The 22,537-nt window shown below is 35.2% G+C and overlaps 7 non-coding genes across 7 annotated transcripts; all 7 read left to right on the top strand.

Annotated features, from left to right (window-relative positions):
* Positions 1–4,172: 4,172 nt before the first annotated feature.
* On the top strand, positions 4,173–4,244 carry Trnap-agg (transfer RNA proline (anticodon AGG)). The gene has a single exon. It is a non-coding gene; the product is annotated as a tRNA-Pro (tRNA).
* Positions 4,245–6,265: 2,021 nt separating this feature from the next.
* Positions 6,266–6,337, top strand: Trnap-cgg (transfer RNA proline (anticodon CGG)). Its single transcript has one exon. It is a non-coding gene; the product is annotated as a tRNA-Pro (tRNA).
* A 1,766-nt stretch (positions 6,338–8,103) lies between these two features.
* Trnap-agg (transfer RNA proline (anticodon AGG)) lies at positions 8,104–8,175 on the top strand. The gene has a single exon. It is a non-coding gene; the product is annotated as a tRNA-Pro (tRNA).
* A 4,483-nt stretch (positions 8,176–12,658) lies between these two features.
* Positions 12,659–12,730, top strand: Trnap-agg (transfer RNA proline (anticodon AGG)). The gene has a single exon. It is a non-coding gene; the product is annotated as a tRNA-Pro (tRNA).
* A 2,020-nt stretch (positions 12,731–14,750) lies between these two features.
* Positions 14,751–14,822, top strand: Trnap-cgg (transfer RNA proline (anticodon CGG)). The gene has a single exon. It is a non-coding gene; the product is annotated as a tRNA-Pro (tRNA).
* A 1,766-nt stretch (positions 14,823–16,588) lies between these two features.
* On the top strand, positions 16,589–16,660 carry Trnap-agg (transfer RNA proline (anticodon AGG)). Its single transcript has one exon. It is a non-coding gene; the product is annotated as a tRNA-Pro (tRNA).
* A 4,485-nt stretch (positions 16,661–21,145) lies between these two features.
* On the top strand, positions 21,146–21,217 carry Trnap-agg (transfer RNA proline (anticodon AGG)). Its single transcript has one exon. It is a non-coding gene; the product is annotated as a tRNA-Pro (tRNA).
* The last annotated feature ends 1,320 nt before the right edge of the window (positions 21,218–22,537 follow it).

Here is a 22,537-nt window from a genome sequence, read left to right on the forward strand (position 1 = left end):
ATATATATATATATATATATAGATATAGATATATATATATAGATATATATATATAATTGTGAGTGTGATTTGAATTTTTAACGTAGCTTTAACAATCTTTTGAGTCATATCGCTACGATGTCCGCAGTGATGTCTAGCACCGGGGCATCATGACACAGACATGTAGCATGATGTCCCACTCAGTCACATTATCCTGAAACAAGGTCAACCAGTCCTATATCTAACCTCTTAATGCTGAGCGACTAGCGATTTATGCCGATAAATCAGTCTTTCACCCGTGATGATGCTGATTCTCTGATGAGGGGCTGATACCACAACATCGTCCATCAGTATCAACACAGATTTGTGGTGTTGATTTATCGGACTATTTGCGAGGCAGCTGTTAATACCATTTTTATGTCCTTTGTACGACTCGCCCGTGAATTGAAACTCCAACCTCCCGCATCCGAGGCGGACGCTCAAACCACTAGCCCACCGGAGCGGTCCAACACGGTAAAGAAACTTATTGCAATAGCAAAATGTGTACTGCTTTTAGGGATTCTATTATAAGCCGTCGAAATCAAAACATTAAAGAAACTTCGATTAAAGCCTTCAACTTAATTGATCTCTTATTCGTTGTTTTTTGATAATTTGTAGACTGTTAAACAAAATTAAAAGAACTACATTTTGAAAACAAATAATTCAAGGTATTAGTATACGGCTTGATTGTGTTCACTTTCGAAAGAACACAATATTGAAGCAAGTAAAACTGAACAGTACACTTTATAGTCAAATTTCTTTTCACATTAGATTGCGAAGACAATGTGTAGCTGTAAGCCGGTGGATAGGAAATTACGTCATAGTATAGATGCGTGAAAATTCTGCAGACTTTAAAGTACAATATACAGGTAAGGCATTGAAACAATACGCAATAACCATTTGACTTATTTATTCTCTTTATCAATTCTTTTACAATTATTTTTGTCCAGCCATTGCGCGCGCATTTTAATTTTACCTTAATTGTAAGTAACAGTCTTAAATCTCTGAACGTCACTAAGTTTATTTTGGGCACTTTTCATAAGTGAGTTGTTGTCATTTATAATCAGTCAATGTTATGTATAGATTTGGCCACGAAGTATCATAAATCATGAATGTAACCAAGTAAACACATACATCATTGATAAATCAATCGAGTTATGCTGCATTAAAATGTACACCTTACAAAATTAAACTTGATACGCATGTTATTATCGGAAAAATCTTATTTTCAACACGGCTTGTTGATATAGGGGTGTTATTCTTGCATAGGGAGCGAGAAGTCCCGAACGAGCGCAACAGTTTAGCATGTGTTATGCTGCCCAATTTGTGGTGATCGATACAATAATGTTGAATTTTTCTTCACTTTAAATTTCTAAACTCACTATCTGTTTAATTGCTTCAAGGAGCACAAACGTCTAACAGCTAGGCTAGTCTCTGCATGAATTAAATATATGTAATGAAATATATATTTATACACTAAGCTCGATCAACACCTGTGTACAATGACAGATTGATGATAAATGTATAATCATTACATACATGTCCTTCCCTAATTGACTATGAAACGGCATCGTAAATTATGTGACAACGTATGCGATTTTGCTTCACACTTTTAAGTACAAAGAATCATGTGACTGAGTTGGTGTTATTCCACTTATTTATAAGAACAAGGTTGACAACATACGCTTGAAAACTTAGCGTCCTCAGTGTAGATACAGAAGATAGCTTAAACAATCCTACAAGCAAAAGGATCTTTAAAACTATATTCACTTTACAGATGAAATGACCATGGTCAACATCAAAAGTACATAGACAAGATGATAACTGATTTAATGTATACAAAACGAGTTCATTCCTAATCTAAATACGATGAACAATTTTATGTCATGCATGATAATATAAACAACTTTAAAAAGGGACTATGAATGCTAATAGATAATTAAATAGATAATCTCTTCTTTTCCAAATGAAACCAAACCTCTAGGACGTTGTATCGACAGGAAGTAATGAACATGCTTCAGTCACCTAAATTACAGTTTAATAAGTAATCTTTTTGCAACTACTGGAAGGATAATTCTAGCCAAAATATTTTTTATCTACTCTGTCCGAGAGAGTGACTCACGTTTTCATAAAGGTTACATTCTTTTGCTTTCATTACAAGATGAGCTGAGCTTTTCTTTCGAGTCATCTATCGAAATTCCATGCGGTAATCCAAACAAAATAGCATTGTATTTCAAAGTCCAAGAGGAAACACATCGAGTCTTTTCAATTAGCTTCTTTATTTTCAGAGAGATCGTAGCAAAATACAAACGCTGGCAATCTTGTCTTTGAAAAGTGCGTTCCGATTTCCCACCGTTCTGAGTCCAAACTAATGGCCCGACACGCCCATTCTGTCTAGAATCCATCAAAAACCTCCTTAGACACTGCAGAGCCGTTGGTCTTGAAGTTTTGGTCCTTTACCACGGGAGACTATATTGATCGGAGGCATGTTCACCACTGACAGCGGCACACAGGTTATACAAAATCGCACATTGAATCCCAGATTATGCATCCCAGATATCAACTTCAGTCAAAATCAGAGCTCAAAATCCAGGCCCATTGTGAAACCTCCAAATTCACACTTCCAGAATCAGACCTTCAGATTCAGACCACTCTACAACTTAAGATAACTCCTGCAAAGTGGAATGCTCCAAAATAAAATGTGTTGCTTAATGATATTACTGTGTGACTTGACTTTAAAAATACCCTGATCATGGTGCAATCCACGGCTAGAGAATTCAAGGTAATTTATCTTCCCACTTGAAGCACTTTGCTCGTGCAGCATTGGGTGAACCGAACAGCGTATTTTGGATATACCTTAAAACGTCAATAAACGACTCTCGGGGGTAACGCTGTACGGGGAAAAGAAATTTGAGGACATTTTACTTAAGGTATAATGCGTAATCATTAATTACACATACCAATTACTTGACAGTCGACTTTAAGAAAACAAATGAATCAAAGGACCTAATATGAACTAACCAAAGGCTATATATGATGAAAACAATATGGTCATTATGATTTACATATAGGAGATCCATGATATATTTATATCAGAAAGCCTATATATAATATAACATTAAACAGATTCATTTCATTAGAGTGAGAAACAGGCGAACATTCCATAAACACGTGGTGAGGTCTGCAGAGACACATTAGCATGCAAAATGTTTTGTTATATAAGATGAAAGCTATGCAACATTCAACGGAAAGTTCTCTGTTCTGTTTGAACTTACACAATTTCTCTGGGAATATCACTTGACAGAAAGCAATACAAAAGCTTCAACCACCTCAATTCTAGTTGTAAAGGTAATGTTTTTGCAACTACAAGATGGTAATTCCAGCTGAAATAATGTTATACTCACTCTGAATACCTGATTGAATGACTCAATGTTTCACGCTTCCATGAAGGTAACACTCTTTTGCCTTCATTGCTAGACGAGCGGGTTTTTCCATTCGAGTCATCAATCGAAATTTCATGCGCTAAACACAACGAAATGTTATTGTATTTATAAGTCCAAAAGTAACTACACCAAATCTTTTCTATTAGTATCTTTAGTTTACGTGAGATTACAAAGTATACACGATGACAACATTGCCTTTTACAAGCGCGATTCAGTGTTTAATGGACTAATTATATGATACTGTCCATTTATATGTACATTTCCTAGTTCTGTGGAATTCCAACTTTAAAACACAAATACAGCTACTTTGATAATAACTAAAACATGACAAAAACAAAAATACCAAAGAAACCTGGAAACAAATTTTGTTGCAATAACAACAAATGGCTATTGCTATCAGGGAATTCTATTTTAGAAGCGGTTACAATGAAAACATTAAAGAAAATCTAATATGGGCATGTACCATTCAAATGTAACTTCGATGATCACCGATAAATTCAGTTTGAGCTCTTTTATAAACGTTATCTTGTCAATCGTCATTTACTCAATGTCATTCATAGATTTTGCGACGCTGGATCATACACATGAACGTAACCTGGTGAAGGCATACAGCAATAATAAATAAAGCGAGGTATGCATCATTACAACGTACAACATCCATCTTTAAACTTGACATTCATACAATTATCGGAACAGACATTTCATCATCACGGCTCGTTGGTCTAGGGGTATGATTCTCGCTTAGGGTGCGAGAGGTCCCGGGTTCAAATCCCGGACGAGCCCAACATTTTATCATGTTTTAATTTGCCCACTTTGTCGCCATCGATAATATCCTACTTTACTAAAACTTATTAAGCCCACATTTTGTTTAAATTCCTTTAAAGAGCAAAAGCGTCTAACAGCCAAGCCAGATAAGCAATGAAATATACATTTCTTCACTAAGCTCTGAGTAACACCTGTACACAATGACAATCTGATATTGATAACAAAGACTTGTCAATGTAGTGTCATCGTAAATTATCTGACTACATATATGGTATATTATTGCACATTTTTCAGTGGAAAGTAATTATGTGAATACGAGTTGTTGGTATACCAATTTTGTTTTATATAAAATCAAGGGTGCCAAAATACGCTTGAAAAATCAGCGTCCTCAATGTAGCTATAGCGGTTCTTATAATCATGTCTGCAAGCTAATATTCGTCAAAAGACATTGAAAATTTCATACAGGAGATATATAGACATTTCAATTTATCATGCTTTACAAATGGTATGACCATGGCCAACAACAAGAGTAAACAGATACATTTCTAATCTATCTACGGTGCACAATTGTATCCCATGTATAACGATATAAGCATGGAAATGTAAAAAAGGATTATCAGTGCTAATACTTAACGAATTAAATATATGAAGACCTATCCGAGATGATGCTACACGTCTCTTTTTCCAAATATCTACAGCAATCATAGCCAAAATCACGCCTACAAATCTAGACCAAGAGTGTTTAATAAAAGTCGTTAGGCACGTGGTAAAGATTATTTACACACATTGTCATGCGAAACCTTTTGGTGCATATAACAGCAGTGCACCATTCAAAGCATCGATTATCTCTTCTGTTCCATTTGATACCATGCCTCTGGGACGTTGAATCGACAGCAATGAAAATGCGTCAGCCGCCATAATTTCTAGTTGGAGAGTTCATTCTTTGACACTACTCGAAGGTTAATTCCAGCTTAGATATTTTTTTATACTCCAAATACCGGAAGGAATGACTCAAGGTTTTACATTTCCATGAAGGCAACACTCAGTTTCATTGATTGCAAGAGAAGCTGGCTTTTTCTTCCGAGTTATCTATAGGAATTCCATGCGCTAAACAACAGTGACGTGATTCGATTTTGATTTTGAACGTAGCTTTAACAGTTTTTCAGTCATATCGCTTCGATGCCTGCAATGTGCCACTTTATAGTGATGTCTAGCAGTGGGGCATCATGCCGCAGACATGTATTATGATATCCCACCCAGTCACATTATCCTAACACCAGGCCGACCAGTCCTAACACTAACCTCTTAATGCTGAGCGCCAAAAGAGGCATCTGGTAGTACCATTTGTGTAAGTACTCCATGTACTATTTGAATACAGTAGTTAAAGAACCCCAAAGCTGAATTAGAAGTATTAACATATATTGTTATGCATCTCTTTATTGAATTGGGATAAAGGGATGGTATTATTATTGTGTTGAAAAAATATGCTAAAGATAATAATTCATTTCTTAATTGTTATGACGAAAATATATTTATTTGTTCAAGTGTATAGTTGGTCCTAATAATTTATATGATCGGCTATGATGAAAGCATTTCCTGTTGGTCGAATTAAACGGATATATTCATACGTCTTAAAATGGCTATATTTTGGTAGCTGACCCTGATGAAACAGAAAATCTACACAATGCTCACAATGGTTACTGACTAGTTCCTGAACGTTAACTGCTAAGAAGGAATGTCTAAGCAACTTTTAAAAAAGAACAGTAAACGAACTAGTGTTTTAACAGTATGAAGCTGGGATGGTGTTGTATTTAGCGAAGACACATTTTGTGGACTTTTCGTAAGTGGTTTTTTGACACTTATCATATGTCAATGTCATTTATATATTCTGCCACGCTGTATCATAAAACTTGACCGTAAGCTAGCAAAACCATACAGTAATGACAAAATCCACTGAGGTATGCTGCATTAAATGTTTAGCCAACACTATTAAACTTGTCATACAGGCAATTATCGGAACAGATATAATTTTTAACTACGGCTCGTTGGTCTAGGGGTATGATTCTCGCTTCGGGTGCGAGAGGTCCCGGGTTCGAATCCCGGACGAGCCCAATATTTTATTATGTTTCACGTCGCCCACTTTGTCTCTATCGTTACTATAATGCCGAATCTTTCTTCACTTTTTTCTAAACTATTCATTTTAATTGTTTCAAATAGCACAAAACATCTCACCGCTAAACCTGGTCACATGCACTAATAAATATATGTAACTAAAAGTATATATCTACACAAAGGTCTGATTAACATTTGTGTACAATGACATATTGACAAAAACATCAGTGCAAGACAAATGTGTGCCTAAAGAGTGACAGGTGTATTCGACAGCATAAATCGTTGGTCAAAGGAACTAGTTATATCTTTGGGTATCATAACTCTCGTTCAGCATGTAATTCAGTAACAGGAAGGTCTAAACATTAGACACCTGGCCTGCACTAATGACAACGAAATAGAATCGTAAATATTGTGACTGAATGTGTGATATTTGGTCACACATTTTCAATACAAAGAATTATGTGAATGTGACTTGGTACTATATCAGTTATTTATAAAAGAAAACGAGACGATATTCGCATGAAAAATTAGCGTCCTCTTTGTATTTATATACGATAGTACAACCAAACCTGTAAACAAATATTCTACAAAAATGACATTAAGAACTATATACACAAGGTATATTGAAAATTAAATCTCATCGAACTTTGCTGATGACATGATCAAGGCCATCATCAAGAGCACACATAGAAATGATGATTGGTATAACAGCTATAAAACGAGAAGGTACTCATTTCTTATCTCTGTGCGACGCACGATTTTATCCCATGTATGATGGTTTTAGTTCTAAAGATGTCCATTTTCTATAGCTGTCAGAATTGTAATATAGATAAGCAGATTAGCTTGCGCATGTCACGTGTAAGTCTAGACAAGTGAAAACAGCAATGACCAATTCGATAATCAATAGTATGTATCTTTCATCTAATAACGTCTTATCTACATGATGATATTCAGATTAAATAATATCAAAGAAAGTAGAAATTGAACAATTTGTTACATTGTTTCGATGAGATAATACATCACATTAATCAGTCGAGTAATATTGCCTTTCAACACCAATTACTACATAGTCGTTGAAACACCTATATTCTTCAATGAGTGTTCCCAAAACTTAACAGAAAGTTCAACAATCTGGAACACACAAAAACAATTGGATGCAGATCTTTCTGTTTCTCTTATGGCGCTAAATAAGTTGTAGTAGATTTTGTTGTTATCGAATAATGGTTTTCAGACATCGTAGCGATATGCCTGAAAAATTCATAACATTGAAGTAATGTATCATTGACCAGTATCCACCATAACTAAATATCACTTCGCATTAAATTGCAAAGACTATTCGTTGCTGTAAGCCGAAGGATGGAAACAAAATACAAAGAATGCGTGACATAATTCTGCTCATCGTGAAATATAGTATACATGTAATGCATTGAACATGTAAAGCTTTATCATTTGATTTATATATTCTGTTTATCAATGTTTCAAAAGTCTGTTTCAGTATTTTGATGCAATTTAATCTTTAAATACTATTACAAAATGTCCTTTATCATACATCTGATCGTCACTGATAAGTTCAGTTTTAGCACATTTCACAAGCGTTATCTTGTCAGTCGTCATTACCCAACGTCATCTATGGATTTTGCAACGCTGTATCATAAAGCATGAAAGTAACTTGGTGCAGGTATACATCAATGATAAAAAGATGGAGATATGCTGCATTATACTATACAACTTCCATCATTAATCTTCACATTCTCTTTTTCGACACGGCTCGTTGGTCTAGGGGTATGATTCTCGCTTAGGATGCGAGAGGTCCCGGGTTCAAATCCCGGACGAGCCCAACGTTTTTAATCATGTTTCTACTTCGTCCACTTTGTCTCGATGTTTGCAAATATTCTTCAAGAGACATTAAACAATATATATGAGATTGATGGATATTTCAATCGTATTTGACTTTACATATGACATGAATGTGACCAACATAAAGAGTACACAATGTGATAACTGATAGAGCATTACAAAACGAGAACGAGTTCATATCTAATGTATCCACGATGCATGATTTTATCCATTGTATGATGCTATAAACAAGAGAATATAACAAGGGATCATCAGTCCTAATATATACTTAATTATATATATATATATATATATATATATATATATATATATATATATATATATATATATATATATATATAATTGTGTGTGTGAGTGTGATTTGAATTTTTAACGTAGCTTTAACAATTTTTTGAGTCATATCGCTACGATGTCCGCAGTGATGTCTAGCACCGGGGCATCATGACACAGACATGTAGCATGATGTCCCACTCAGTCACATTATCCTGAAACAAGGTCAACCAGTCCTATATCTAACCTCTTAATGCTGAGCGACTAGCGAGGTATGCCGATTAATCAGTCTTTCCCCCGTGATGATGCTGATTCTCTGATGAGGGGCTGATACCACAACATCGTCCATCAGTATCAACACAGATTTGTGGTGTTGATTTATCGGACTATTTGTGAGGCAGCTGTTAATACCATTTTTATGTCCTTTGTACGACTCGCCCGTGAATTGAAACTCCAACCTCCCGCATCCGAGGCGGACGCTCAAACCACTAGCCCACCGGAGCGGTCCAACACGGTAAAGAAACTTATTGCAATAGCAAAATGTGTACTGCTTTTAGGGATTCTATTATAAGCCGTCGAAATCAAAACATTAAAGAAACTTCGATTAAAGCCTTCAACTTAATTGATCTCTTATTCGTTGTTTTTTGATAATTTGTAGACTGTTAAACAAAATTAAAAGAACTACATTTTGAAAACAAATAATTCAAGGTATTAGTATACGGCTTGATTGTGTTCACTTTCGAAAGAACACAATATTGAAGCAAGTAAAACTGAACAGTACACTTTATAGTCAAATTTCTTTTCACATTAGATTGCGAAGACAATGTGTAGCTGTAAGCCGGTGGATAGGAAATTACGTCATAGTATAGATGCGTGAAAATTCTGCAGACTTTAAAGTAGAATATACAGGTAAGGCATTGAAACAATACGCAATAACCATTTGACTTGTTTATTCTCTTTATCAATTCTTTTACAATTATTTTTGTCCAGCCATTGCGCGCGCATTTTAATTTTACCTTAATTGTAAGAAATATTCTTAAATCTCTGAACGTCACTAAGTTTATTTTGGGCACTTTTCATAAGTGAGTTGTTGTCATTTATAATCAGTCAATGTTATGTATAGATTTGGCCACGAAGTATCATAAATCATGAATGTAACCAAGTAAACACATACATCATTGATAAATCAATCGAATTATGCTGCATTGAAATGTACACCTTACAAAATTAAACTTGATACGCATGTTATTATCGGAAAAATCTTATTTTCAACACGGCTTGTTGATATAGGGGTGTTATTCTTGCATAGGGAGCGAGAAGTCCCGAACGAGCGCAACAGTTTAGCATGTGTTATGCTGCCCAATTTGTGGTGATCGATACAATAATGTTGAATTTTTCTTCACTTTAAATTTCTAAACTCACTATCTGTTTAATTGCTTCAAGGAGCACAAACGTCTAACAGCTAGGCTAGTCTCTGCATGAATTAAATATATGTAATGAAATATATATTTATACACTAAGCTCGATCAACACCTGTGTACAATGGCAGATTGATGATAAATGTATAATCATTACATACATGTCCTTCCCTAATTGACTATGAAACGGCATCGTAAATTATGTGACAACGTATGCGATTTTGCTTCACACTTTTAAGTACAAAGAATCATGTGACTGAGTTGGTGTTATTCCACTTATTTATAAGAACAAGGTTGACAACATACGCTTGAAAACTTAGCGTCCTCAGTGTAGATACAGAAGATAGCTTAAACAATCCTACAAGCAAAAAGATCTTTAAAACTATGTTCACTTTACAGATGAAATGACCATGGTCAACATCAAAAGTACACAGACAAGATGATAACTAATTTAATGTATACAAAACGAGTTCATTCCTAATCTAAATACGATGAACAATTTTATGTCATGCATGATAATATAAACAACTTTAAAAAGGGACTATGAATGCTAATAGATAATTAAATAGATAATCTCTTCTTTTCCAAATGAAACCAAACCTCTAGGACGTTGTATCGACAGGAAGTAATGAACATGCTTCAGTCACCTAAATTACAGTTTAATAAGTAATCTTTTTGCAACTACTGGAAGGATAATTCTAGCCAAAATATTTTTTATCTACTCTGTCCGAGAGAGTGACTCACGTTTTCATAAAGGTTACATTCTTTTGCTTTCATTACAAGATGAGCTGAGCTTTTCTTGCGAGTCATCTATCGAAATTCCATGAGGTAATCCAAACAAAATAGCATTGTATTTCAAAGTCCAAGAGGAAACACATCGAGTCTTTTCAATTAGCTTCTTTATTTTCAGAGAGATCGTAGCAAAATACAAACGCTGGCAATCTTGTCTTTGAAAAGTGCGTTCCGATTTCCCACCGTTCTGAGTCCAAACTAATGGCCCGACACGCCCATTCTGTCTAGAATCCATCAAAAACCTCCTTAGACACTGCAGAGCCGTTGGTCTTGAAGTTTTGGTCCTTTACCACGGGAGACTATATTGATCGGAGGCATGTTCACCACTGACAGCGGCACACAGGTTATACAAAATCGCACATTGAATCCCAGATTATGCATCCCAGATATCAACTTCAGTCAAAATCAGAGCTCAAAATCCAGGCCCATTGTGAAACCTCCAAATTCACACTTCCAGAATCAGACCTTCAGATTCAGACCACTCTACAACTTAAGATAACTCCTGCAAAGTGGAATGCTCCAAAATAAAATGTGTTGCTTAATGATATTACTGTGTGACTTGACTTTAAAAATACCCTGATCATGGTGCAATCCACGGCTAGAGAATTCAAGGTAATTTATCTTCCCACTTGAAGCACTTTGCTCGTGCAGCATTGGGTGAACCGAACAGCGTATTTGGATATACCTTAAAACGTCAATAAACGACTCTCGGGGTAACGCTGTACGGGGAAAAGAAATTTGAGGACATTTTACTTAAGGTATAATGCGTAATCATTAATTACACGTACCAATTACTTGACAGTCGACTTTAAGAAAACAAATGAATCAAAGGACCTAATATGAACTAACCAAAGGCTATATATGATGAAAACAATATGGTCATTATGATTTACATATAGGAGATCCATGATATATTTATATCAGAAAGCCTATAAACAATAAAACATTAAACAGATTCATTTCATTAGAGTGAGAAACAGGCGAGCATTCCATAAACACGTGGTGAGGTCTGCAAAGACACATTAGCATGCAAAATGTTTTGTTATATAAGATAAAAGCTATGCAACATTCAACGGAAAGTTCTCTCTTCTGTTGGAACTTACACCATGTCTCTGGGAATATCACTTGACAGAAAGCAATACAAAAGCTTCAACCACCTCAATTCTAGTTGTAAAGGTAATGTTTTTGCAACTACAAGATGGTAATTCCAGCTGAAATAATGTTATACTCACTCTGAATACCTGATTGAATGACTCAATGTTTCACGCTTCCATGAAGGTAACACTCTTTTGCCTTCATTGCTAGACGAGCGGGTTTTTCCATTCGAGTCATCAATCGAAATTTCATGCGCTAAACACAACGAAATGTTATTGTATTTATAAGTCCAAAAGTAACTACACCAAATCTTTTCTATTAGTATCTTTAGTTTACGTGAGATTACAAAGTATACACGATGACAACATTGCCTTTTGCAAGCGCGATTCAGTGTTTAATGGACTAATTATATGATACTGTCCATTTATATGTACATTTCCTAGTTCTGTGGAATTCCAACTTTAAAACACAAATACAGCTACTTTAATAATAACTAAAACATGACAAAAACAAAAATACCAAAGAAAACTGGAAACAAAATTTGTTGCAATAACAACAAATGGCTATTGCTATCAGGGAATTCTATTTTAGAAGCGGTTACAATGAAAACATTAAAGAAAATCTAATATGGGCATGTACCATTCAAATGTAACTTCGATGATCACCGATAAATTCAGTTTGAGCTCTTTTTATAAACGTTATCTTGTCAATCGTCATTTACTCAATGTCATTCATAGATTTTGCGACGCTGGATCATACACATGAACGTAACCTGGTGAAGGCATACAGCAATAATAAATAAAGCGAGGTATGCATCATTACAACGTACAACATCCATCTTTAAACTTGACATTCATACAATTATCGGAACAGACATTTCATCATCACGGCTCGTTGGTCTAGGGGTATGATTCTCGCTTAGGGTGCGAGAGGTCCCGGGTTCAAATCCCGGACGAGCCCAACATTTTATCATGTTTTAATTTGCCCACTTTGTCGCCATCGATAATATCCTACTTTACTAAAACTTATTAAGCCCACATTTTGTTTAAATTCCTTTAAAGAGCAAAAGCGTCTAACAGCCAAGCCAGATAAGCAATGAAATATACATTTCTTCACTAAGCTCTGAGTAACACCTGTACACAATGACAATCTGATATTGATAACAAAGACTTGTCAATGTAGTGTCATCGTAAATTATCTGACTACATATATGGTATATTATTGCACATTTTTCAGTGGAAAGTAATTATGTGAATACGAGTTGTTGGTATACCAATTTTGTTTTATATAAAATCAAGGGTGCCAAAATACGCTTGAAAAATCAGCGTCCTCAATGTAGCTATAGCGGTTCTTATAATCATGTCTGCAAGCTAATATTCGTCAAAAGACATTGAAAATTTCATACAGGAGATATATAGACATTTCAATTTATCATGCTTTACAAATGGTATGACCATGGCCAACAACAAGAGTAAACAGATACATTTCTAATCTATCTACGGTGCACAATTGTATCCCATGTATAACGATATAAGCATGGAAATGTAAAAAAGGATTATCAGTGCTAATACTTAACGAATTAAATATATGAAGACCTATCCGAGATGATGTTACACGTCTCTTTTTCCAAATATCTACAGCAATCATAGCCAAAATCACGCCTACAAATCTAGACCAAGAGTGTTTAATAAAAGTCGTTAGGCACGTGGTAAAGATTATTTACACACATTGTCATGCGAAACCTTTTGGTGCATATAACAGCAGTGCACCATTCAAAGCATCGATTATCTCTTCTGTTCCATTTGATACCATGCCTCTGGGACGTTGAATCGACAGCAATGAAAATGCGTCAGCCGCCATAATTCTAGTTGGAGAGTTCATTCTTTGACACTACTCGAAGGTTAATTCCAGCTTAGATATTTTTTTATACTCCAAATACCGGAAGGAATGACTCAAGGTTTTACATTTCCATGAAGGCAACACTCAGTTTCATTGATTGCAAGAGAAGCTGGCTTTTTCTTCCGAGTTATCTATAGGAATTCCATGCGCTAAACAACAGTGACGTGATTCGATTTTGATTTTGAACGTAGCTTTAACAGTTTTTCAGTCATATCGCTTCGATGCCTGCAATGTGCCACTTTATAGTGATGTCTAGCAGTGGGGCATCATGCCGCAGACATGTATTATGATATCCCACCCAGTCACATTATCCTAACACCAGGCCGACCAGTCCTAACACTAACCTCTTAATGCTGAGCGCCAAAAGAGGCATCTGGTAGTACCATTTGTGTAAGTACTCCATGTACTATTTGAATACAGTAGTTAAAGAACCCCAAAGCTGAATTAGAAGTATTAACATATATTGTTATGCATCTCTTTATTGAATTGGGATAAAGGGATGGTATTATTATTGTGTTGAAAAAATATGCTAAAGATAATAATTCATTTCTTAATTGTTATGACGAAAATATATTTATTTGTTCAAGTGTATAGTTGGTCCTAATAATTTATATGATCGGCTATGATGAAAGCATTTCCTGTTGGTCGAATTAAACGGATATATTCATACGTCTTAAAATGGCTATATTTTGGTAGCTGACCCTGATGAAACAGAAAATCTACACAATGCTCACAATGGTTACTGACTAGTTCCTGAACGTTAACTGCTAAGAAGGAATGTCTAAGCAACTTTTAAAAAAGAACAGTAAACGAACTAGTGTTTTAACAGTATGAAGCTGGGATGGTGTTGTATTTAGCGAAGACACATTTTGTGGACTTTTCGTAAGTGGTTTTTTGACACTTATCATATGTCAATGTCATTTATATATTCTGCCACGCTGTATCATAAAACTTGACCGTAAGCTAGCAAAACCATACAGTAATGACAAAATCCACTGAGGTATGCTGCATTAAATGTTTAGCCAACACTATTAAACTTGTCATACAGGCAATTATCGGAACAGATATAATTTTTAACTACGGCTCGTTGGTCTAGGGGTATGATTCTCGCTTCGGGTGCGAGAGGTCCCGGGTTCGAATCCCGGACGAGCCCAATATTTTATTATGTTTCACGTCGCCCACTTTGTCTCTATCGTTACTATAATGCCGAATCTTTCTTCACTTTTTTCTAAACTATTCATTTTAATTGTTTCAAATAGCACAAAACATCTCACCGCTAAACCTGGTCACATGCACTAATAAATATATGTAACTAAAAGTATATATCTACACAAAGGTCTGATTAACATTTGTGTACAATGACATATTGACAAAAACATCAGTGCAAGACAAATGTGTGCCTAAAGAGTGACAGGTGTATTCGACAGCATAAATCGTTGGTCAAAGGAACTAGTTATATCTTTGGGTATCATAACTCTCGTTCAGCATGTAATTCAGTAACAGGAAGGTCTAAACATTAGACACCTGGCCTGCACTAATGACAACGAAATAGAATCGTAAATATTGTGACTGAATGTGTGATATTTGGTCACACATTTTCAATACAAAGAATTATGTGAATGTGACTTGGTACTATATCAGTTATTTATAAAAGAAAACGAGACGATATTCGCATGAAAAATTAGCGTCCTCTTTGTATTTATATACGATAGTACAACCAAACCTGTAAACAAATATTCTACAAAAATGACATTAAGAACTATATACACAAGGTATATTGAAAATTAAATCTCATCGAACTTTGCTGATGACATGATCAAGGCCATCATCAAGAGCACACATAGAAATGATGATTGGTATAACAGCTATAAAACGAGAAGGTACTCATTTCTTATCTCTGTGCGACGCACGATTTTATCCCATGTATGATGGTTTTAGTTCTAAAGATGTCCATTTTCTATAGCTGTCAGAATTGTAATATAGATAAGCAGATTAGCTTGCGCATGTCACGTGTAAGTCTAGACAAGTGAAAACAGCAATGACCAATTCGATAATCAATAGTATGTATCTTTCATCTAATAACGTCTTATCTACATGATGATATTCAGATTAAATAATATCAAAGAAAGTAGAAATTGAACAATTTGTTACATTGTTTCGATGAGATAATACATCACATTAATCAGTCGAGTAATATTGCCTTTCAACACCAATTACTACATAGTCGTTGAAACACCTATATTCTTCAATGAGTGTTCCCAAAACTTAACAGAAAGTTCAACAATCTGGAACACACAAAAACAATTGGATGCAGATCTTTCTGTTTCTCTTATGGCGCTAAATAAGTTGTAGTAGATTTTGTTGTTATCGAATAATGGTTTTCAGACATCGTAGCGATATGCCTGAAAAATTCATAACATTGAAGTAATGTATCATTGACCAGTATCCACCATAACTAAATATCACTTCGCATTAAATTGCAAAGACTATTCGTTGCTGTAAGCCGAAGGATGGAAACAAAATACAAAGAATGCGTGACATAATTCTGCTCATCGTGAAATATAGTATACATGTAATGCATTGAACATGTAAAGCTTTATCATTTGATTTATATATTCTGTTTATCAATGTTTCAAAAGTCTGTTTCAGTATTTTGATGCAATTTAATCTTTAAATACTATTACAAAATGTCCTTTATCATACATCTGATCGTCACTGATAAGTTCAGTTTTAGCACATTTCACAAGCGTTATCTTGTCAGTCGTCATTACCCAACGTCATCTATGGATTTTGCAACGCTGTATCATAAAGCATGAAAGTAACTTGGTGCAGGTATACATCAATGATAAAAAGATGGAGATATGCTGCATTATACTATACAACTTCCATCATTAATCTTCACATTAACTTTTTCGACACGGCTCGTTGGTCTAGGGGTATGATTCTCGCTTAGGATGTGAGAGGTCCCGGGTTCAAATCCCGGACGAGCCCAACGTTTTTAATCATGTTTCTACTTCGTCCACTTTGTCTCGATGTTTGCAAATATTCTTCAAGAGACATTAAACAATATATATGAGATTGATGGATATTTCAATCGTATTTGACTTTACATATGACATGAATGTGACCAACATAAAGAGTACACAATGTGATAACTGATAGAGCATTACAAAACGAGAACGAGTTCATATCTAATGTATCCACGATGCATGATTTTATCCATTGTATGATGCTATAAACAAGAGAATATAACAAGGGATCATCAGTCCTAATATATACTTAATTATATATATATATATATATATATATATATATATATATATATATATATATATATATATATATATATATATAATTGTGTGTGTGAGTGTGATTTGAATTTTTAACGTAGCTTTAACAATTTTTTGAGTCATACCGCTACGATGTCCGCAGTGATGTCTAGCACCGGGGCATCATGACACAGACATGTAGCATGATGTCCCACTCAGTCACATTATCCTGAAACAAGGTCAACCAGTCCTATATCTAACCTCTTAATGCTGAGCGACTAGCGATTTATGCCGATAAATCAGTCTTTCACCCGTGATGATGCTGATTCTCTGATGAGGGGCTGATACCACAACATCGTCCATCAGTATCAACACAGATTTGTGGTGTTGATTTATCGGACTATTTGTGAGCCAGCTGTTAATACCATTTTTATGTCGTTTGTACGACTCGCCCGTGAATTGAAACTCCAACCTCCCGCATCCGAGGCGGACGCTCAAACCACTAGCCCACCGGAGCGGTCCAACACGGTAAAGAAACTTATTGCAATAGCAAAATGTGTACTGCTTTTAGGGATTCTATTATAAGCCGTCGAAATCAAAACATTAAAGAAACTTCGATTAAAGCCTTCAACTTAATTGATCTCTTATTCGTTGTTTTTTGATAATTTGTAGACTGTTAAACAAAATTAAAAGAACTACATTTTGAAAACAAATAATTCAAGGTATTAGTATACGGCTTGATTGTGTTCACTTTCGAAAGAACACAATATTGAAGCAATTAAACCTGAACAGTACACTTTATAGTCAAATTTCTTTTCACATTAGATTGCGAAGACAATGTGTAGCTGTAAGCCGGTGGATAGGAAATTACGTCATAGTATAGATGCGTGAAAATTCTGCAGACTTTAAAGTACAATATACAGGTAAGGCATTGAAACAATACGCAATAACCATTTGACTTGTTTATTCTCTTTATCAATTCTTTTACAATTATTTTTGTCCAGCCATTGCGCGCGCATTTTAATTTTACCTTAATTGTAAGAAATATTCTTAAATCTCTGAACGTCACTAAGTTTATTTTGGGCACTTTTCATAAGTGAGTTGTTGTCATTTATAATCAGTCAATGTTATGTATAGATTTGGCCACGAAGTATCATAAATCATGAATGTAACCAAGTAAACACATACATCATTGATAAATCAATCGAGTTATGCTGCATTGAAATGTACACCTTACAAAATTAAACTTGATACGCATGTTATTATCGGAAAAATCTTATTTTCAACACGGCTTGTTGATATAGGGGTGTTATTCTTGCATAGGGAGCGAGAAGTCCCGAACGAGCGCAACAGTTTAGCATGTGTTATGCTGCCCAATTTGTGGTGATCGATACAATAATGTTGAATTTTTCTTCACTTTAAATTTCTAAACTCACTATCTGTTTAATTGCTTCAAGGAGCACAAACGTCTAACAGCTAGGCTAGTCTCTGCATGAATTAAATATATGTAATGAAATATATATTTATACACTAAGCTCGATCAACACCTGTGTACAATGGCAGATTGATGATAAATGTATAATCATTACATACATGTCCTTCCCTAATTGACTATGAAACGGCATCGTAAATTATGTGACAACGTATGCGATTTTGCTTCACACTTTTAAGTACAAAGAATCATGTGACTGAGTTGGTGTTATTCCACTTATTTATAAGAACAAGGTTGACAACATACGCTTGAAAACTTAGCGTCCTCAGTGTAGATACAGAAGATAGCTTAAACAATCCTACAAGCAAAAAGATCTTTAAAACTATGTTCACTTTACAGATGAAATGACCATGGTCAACATCAAAAGTACACAGACAAGATGATAACTGATTTAATGTATACAAAACGAGTTCATTCCTAATCTAAATACGATGAACAATTTTATGTCATGCATGATAATATAAACAACTTTAAAAAGGGACTATGAATGCTAATAGATAATTAAATAGATAATCTCTTCTTTTCCAAATGAAACCAAACCTCTAGGACGTTGTATCGACAGGAAGTAATGAACATGCTTCAGTCACCTAAATTACAGTTTAATAAGTAATCTTTTTGCAACTACTGGAAGGATAATTCTAGCCAAAATATTTTTTATCTACTCTGTCCGAGAGAGTGACTCACGTTTTCATAAAGGTTACATTCTTTTGCTTTCATTACAAGATGAGCTGAGCTTTTCTTGCGAGTCATCTATCGAAATTCCATGAGGTAATCCAAACAAAATAGCATTGTATTTCAAAGTCCAAGAGGAAACACATCGAGTCTTTTCAATTAGCTTCTTTATTTTCAGAGAGATCGTAGCAAAATACAAACGCTGGCAATCTTGTCTTTGAAAAGTGCGTTCCGATTTCCCACCGTTCTGAGTCCAAACTAATGGCCCGACACGCCCATTCTGTCTAGAATCCATCAAAAACCTCCTTAGACACTGCAGAGCCGTTGGTCTTGAAGTTTTGGTCCTTTACCACGGGAGACTATATTGATCGGAGGCATGTTCACCACTGACAGCGGCACACAGGTTATACAAAATCGCACATTGAATCCCAGATTATGCATCCCAGATATCAACTTCAGTCAAAATCAGAGCTCAAAATCCAGGCCCATTGTGAAACCTCCAAATTCACACTTCCAGAATCAGACCTTCAGATTCAGACCACTCTACAACTTAAGATAACTCCTGCAAAGTGGAATGCTCCAAAATAAAATGTGTTGCTTAATGATATTACTGTGTGACTTGACTTTAAAAATACCCTGATCATGGTGCAATCCACGGCTAGAGAATTCAAGGTAATTTATCTTCCCACTTGAAGCACTTTGCTCGTGCAGCATTGGGTGAACCGAACAGCGTATTTGGATATACCTTAAAACGTCAATAAACGACTCTCGGGGTAACGCTGTACGGGGAAAAGAAATTTGAGGACATTTTACTTAAGGTATAATGCGTAATCATTAATTACACGTACCAATTACTTGACAGTCGACTTTAAGAAAACAAATGAATCAAAGGACCTAATATGAACTAACCAAAGGCTATATATGATGAAAACAATATGGTCATTATGATTTACATATAGGAGATCCATGATATATTTATATCAGAAAGCCTATAAACAATCAAACATTAAACAGATTCATTTCATTAGAGTGAGAAACAGGCGAGCATTCCATAAACACGTGGTGAGGTCTGCAAAGACACATTAGCATGCAAAATGTTTTGTTATATAAGATAAAAGCTATGCAACATTCAACGGAAAGTTCTCTCTTCTGTTGGAACTTACACCATGTCTCTGGGAATATCACTTGACAGAAAGCAATACAAAAGCTTCAACCACCTCAATTCTAGTTGTAAAGGTAATGTTTTTGCAACTACAAGATGGTAATTCCAGCTGAAATAATGTTATACTCACTCTGAATACCTGATTGAATGACTCAATGTTTCACGCTTCCATGAAGGTAACACTCTTTTGCCTTCATTGCTAGACGAGCGGGTTTTTCCATTCGAGTCATCAATCGAAATTTCATGCGCTAAACACAACGAAATGTTATTGTATTTATAAGTCCAAAAGTAACTACACCAAATCTTTTCTATTAGTATCTTTAGTTTACGTGAGATTACAAAGTATACACGATGACAACATTGCCTTTTACGAGCGCGATTCAGTGTTTAATGGACTAATTATATGATACTGTCCATTTATATGTACATTTCCTAGTTCTGTGGAATTCCAACTTTAAAACACAAATACAGCTACTTTAATAATAACTAAAACATGACAAAAACAAAAATACCAAAGAAAACTGGAAACAAAATTTGTTGCAATAACAACAAATGGCTATTGCTATCAGGGAATTCTATTTTAGAAGCGGTTACAATGAAAACATTAAAGAAAATCTAATATGGGCATGTACCATTCAAATGTAACTTCGATGATCACCGATAAATTCAGTTTGAGCTCTTTTTATAAACGTTATCTTGTCAATCGTCATTTACTCAATGTCATTCATAGATTTTGCGACGCTGGATCATACACATGAACGTAACCTGGTGAAGGCATACAGCAATAATAAATAAAGCGAGGTATGCATCATTACAACGTACAACATCCATCTTTAAACTTGACATTCATACAATTATCGGAACAGACATTTCATCATCACGGCTCGTTGGTCTAGGGGTATGATTCTCGCTTAGGGTGCGAGAGGTCCCGGGTTCAAATCCCGGACGAGCCCAACATTTTATCATGTTTTAATTTGCCCACTTTGTCGCCATCGATAATATCCTACTTTACTAAAACTTATTAAGCCCACATTTTGTTTTAATTCCTTTAAAGAGCAAAAGCGTCTAACAGCCAAGCCAGATAAGCAATGAAATATACATTTCTTCACTAAGCTCTGAGTAACACCTGTACACAATGACAATCTGATATTGATAACAAAGACTTGTCAATGTAGTGTCATCGTAAATTATCTGACTACATATATGGTATATTATTGCACATTTTTCAGTGGAAAGTAATTATGTGAATACGAGTTGTTGGTATACCAATTTTGTTTTATATAAAATCAAGGGTGCCAAAATACGCTTGAAAAATCAGCGTCCTCAATGTAGCTATAGCGGTTCTTATAATCATGTCTGCAAGCTAATATTCGTCAAAAGACATTGAAAATTTCATACAGGAGATATATAGACATTTCAATTTATCATGCTTTACAAATGGTATGACCATGGCCAACAACAAGAGTAAACAGATACATTTCTAATCTATCTACGGTGCACAATTGTATCCCATGTATAACGATATAAGCATGGAAATGTAAAAAAGGATTATCAGTGCTAATACTTAACGAATTAAATATATGAAGACCTATCCGAGATGATGCTACACGTCTCTTTTTCCAAATATCTACAGCAATCATAGCCAAAATCACGCCTACAAATCTAGACCAAGAGTGTTTAATAAAAGTCGTTAGGCACGTGGTAAAGATTATTTACACACATTGTCATGCGAAACCTTTTGGTGCATATAACAGCAGTGCACCATTCAAAGCATCGATTATCTCTTCTGTTCCATTTGATACCATGCCTCTGGGACGTTGAATCGACAGCAATGAAAATGCGTCAGCCGCCATAATTCTAGTTGGAGAGTTCATTCTTTGACACTACTCGAAGGTTAATTCCAGCTTAGATATTTTTTTATACTCCAAATACCGGAAGGAATGACTCAAGGTTTTACATTTCCATGAAGGCAACACTCAGTTTCATTGATTGCAAGAGAAGCTGGCTTTTTCTTCCGAGTTATCTATAGGAATTCCATGCGCTAAACAACAGTGACGTGATTCGATTTTGATTTTGAACGTAGCTTTAACAGTTTTTCAGTCATATCGCTTCGATGCCTGCAATGTGCCACTTTATAGTGATGTCTAGCAGTGGGGCATCATGCCGCAGACATGTATTATGATATCCCACCCAGTCACATTATCCTAACACCAGGCCGACCAGTCCTAACACTAACCTCTTAATGCTGAGCGCCAAAAGAGGCATCTGGTAGT

This window comes from Sinohyriopsis cumingii, chromosome 18 (genome assembly GCF_028554795.1).
Source record: "Sinohyriopsis cumingii isolate HCF-2022 chromosome 18, ASM2855479v2, whole genome shotgun sequence".
In the NCBI taxonomy this organism is placed as follows: Eukaryota; Metazoa; Mollusca; class Bivalvia; order Unionida; family Unionidae; genus Sinohyriopsis; species Sinohyriopsis cumingii.